Below are 3,373 nucleotides of genomic sequence, written 5' to 3'. Positions count from 1 at the left end.
ACGAATTGCGTTCACTTGCTTTTTATTATTGAGGCCCTCGTCGTTGACAGATGTTGTCATTAAAAACTTCCTATTCCCCCACGGACCCACCTCACCGTCCGCTGTACAATACTACTGAAGAACTGCGAAGATGCATACGTTGCGAGCTCGGTTCACATGTGTGACGCCATTACAATCGAAAAACGCTTACGGCGCGGAAACAACCCTGGCGATTCTCTTTCTTCCTTTTTTTTTCATTTGAGGTCTGTAGAAAAAATATCAGTACTAAATCAAACATATCGGGAGGTGTCGCACATTGTTATGCTGAATGCGAAATATTCGCTGCTGGTACTTTCTTGGTGTTCAACGTGACGCCTTGCCATGCTCACGGAAGTTCGCGTCCTAACGCAACTTTTAATGTTTAGCTTACGAGAACCGATCTTTTGCAAGAACTGATTTTTCGCTTCAAGTCATCTCGTTGAGATGGCTCCTTGAAATCCACAGCATTTCGAAGTACACATCGAGAATCGTTGTGTTGTATGCCTTGTTAAACATTGTGAAGTTTCTCGCTGTGCCTCGTGCAATATTTGCAAAATCTGGTTTGTTTGTTTGTTTTTTCAGTTATTCCAACTTGCTCCATGAGAGTTTCAATGAGGCTGAATAGATAACTGGAACTTTTCCGAAAAAAAGCTGACTATAAATTACAAACGAAATGAACGATACTAGAACGCAGGCTAATAGGATGATGACGCTTCGTGTAAACTGTTACACTCGTCTTTTTACTTTGGTATATAATTTTAAGCTATCGTGTTCCCAGCAAATTCGAATTATGTTAAAAAACGTCTTACCTGTGTTTGTTTTCGTTTGTTCAATTTTTTTATTACAACAAAAAACTGCTAAAACGTTGTTCCTGAGCGTATGCTTGTAACCATTTTAACTCGTTTTCGTCACCTGAGCACAAGGTAAAGATAAGCGAAATGTACGACCCGATTCACCGACGCGTAAATCGCGATATATCTGAAAGATTAAAACTCCGCCGTTGTAGAAAAGTCTTTTCCGGGCACTAAAAAAACACAGCATACCCAGGAAGTGAATGATGATGAGTGGGCGAAGCTGCGGCATATAACTCGTGTAACGGTCAATTCCCCGTACATTGCCCACTTGAACATGCAAATCAGTGAGAACACGTACATATAATATACACGATGTCGTTTTATTGGTCGTATGGTGACGATGAAGATGGCGATGACTCTGATGGTGATCAAAAAAGAGCGCATTCCAGACCGCACAATCTCGCTCCCACCGAGATCACTCAATACTGGATGGAAGACCACGAAAACGCCTGCCTGTCACAACTCCTTACGCCATCTTATAATGTGCAGTCTGGTTGTGCAATAAATAAACGCTGGGCACGTCGCATAATTCATTGCGCTCTCCTAATAGTCGCAAATTGTCTTCCAAAACTCATCTCTTTCATCTCTCCAGCGCGAGATTGTGGTGATTTATTTTCGCAATGCGTGTGATCTTCATGCTTTTAGTAACGACCCGTTCCCAATGGTGTTCAAGTCAGGAAAAAGACAATTTCGCTCCTTATCTCATGAGTGAGCTCAGACATGACCTACTTAATCCTTTATGATTAGAGATTTCTTGATACGAGGAAGAAAATGCTGCAAATAAAAAGAAAACACAGTAGAAGAAAAAGCCGAGAAGTGCGTCTAGTGGGACTACTCAATACGTGAATATTTGAAGCCACCTTTGCACAACTCCGGCTGGTGGCTGTATTGGCTAAGTAGCTCAAGGAATCACCGAAAAGCTGCTCTCGGTTAAACCGAAAATGTGCAATAAACCTTAAGCGGTCACTGCAAGATCTAATTTCTGCTGATGAATAAGTTATGTTTTGGTAACGGAAAGTACCAGCAAAAAGTTTTTAAGACGTCAATTGTCAAGACCCTCAGGGTCTTTATTATTAAGTCACAGCCTGCAAAGCGTTCTTAAGAAGTATTAGTTACTGAATATGTTGCAAGCGAAATTGACTTAACCACTCCAGCAACGACCGATGGTGTAATGATTAAAATAGTTTCTTACAATTAATCTTCCTGGCGAAATATCACAAGAATAGGAAAAAAGTTACGGAGTCAGCGAGATAGTGTGAAAGCTAACTTACAGTTGGGGGCCCTCATGTGCCTTTGTCTATTTAGAATAACATTCTGAAATTCATTTCTGGAGCTGAAAATAATATATGATTATGCCACACACTCAAATGATAGAGGCCTTGGAATAATAAGGTTCAGGTAAGGTTTCTTAACGTGCTCATTATTCTAGGAAAACAATTGTTTTTTTTCGAAATCTGTCGAAATGTTTCTACGAACACTAAGCCAAATAGCACTATTCATATACCGCTAAGCTAACATCACACTTTTTTATTGCGATATATAGACAATTCCGAGGTTTTTTTTTGCCATCGCCATCACATTGCCGTTGGCGTCACCGCTGGCATCATGTCGCTTGTGAAATCCAAATTGATAAGATCCTCCAGCGCCTCCTACGTTCTGCCTTCGGATGATACCACGTGGGCGAGGGCGACGAACGTTGCTGAAGCGGAGATTAAACAAGCCGACCAATTTCCATCGCTCCGGGGCGCATGCGATGAGATCCCCCTGCCTGTTAGACTGCCCGACAAATGCTCAAGCAGAGAGGAAACTTCCCGCCCGTCTTTAACGGGTAAGAAAAGACGGGCGGAGGGAAGGTGAGGTCCCTCAAACTGCAGCTGCGACCTTTGAGTTTACGAGCGCAGTTGGGGCTGGCGCATGCGTTATCTCTCTGTCTTGCCAATTGTCAGCGGGCGGCACGGGTACCTTTCCCACGTGCTGCGCTGTAAACGCAAAGCGAATGTGCGAAATGCTAGGGAGTTTTAGTGCTGGGTACCCAAGCGGCTTTCGTACCCAGGACGTTAGGGCGGCGGTATTGCGCATGCGCGAAACCCCAAACAGATGTGTCGCAAGATCGCTGGGGCGAAGGGGCCATATGTCCGCGCGGCCATAAACAACGCTGCCACCACTGGCCTCCTAGCGGAGATAAGTTGCTCTGGCGCACATGCTGGCACATCATGTTACCTTCACGGCGAGCAAAGCCGAGGCTGGCCAGAGCCACCACTTTGACGTTTAAGTTTTAAGCGCAAATATTATAGTGGCTAGCCACTATAAAAATAGCATGGCACAAAGGCACGATATCTCGGACAGCATGAATCGGCCGCCTTGTAAGGTCCACCTTCGCAGGCACTTATGGTATCCGTACTACGGATACTCTAGCCGTCGAGTTAAAATAAGCCAAAGTACAAGCACCAATAGCGATTACATTGTTTCAGCCAGATTACCAAAGCTAGAATGACCTGCAA

Source organism: Rhipicephalus microplus, chromosome 1 (assembly GCF_043290135.1).
Source record: "Rhipicephalus microplus isolate Deutch F79 chromosome 1, USDA_Rmic, whole genome shotgun sequence".
NCBI lineage: Eukaryota > Metazoa > Arthropoda > Arachnida > Ixodida > Ixodidae > Rhipicephalus > Rhipicephalus microplus.
The sequence above is the reverse complement of the archived record's forward strand: the minus strand, read 5'-3'. Positions refer to the sequence as shown.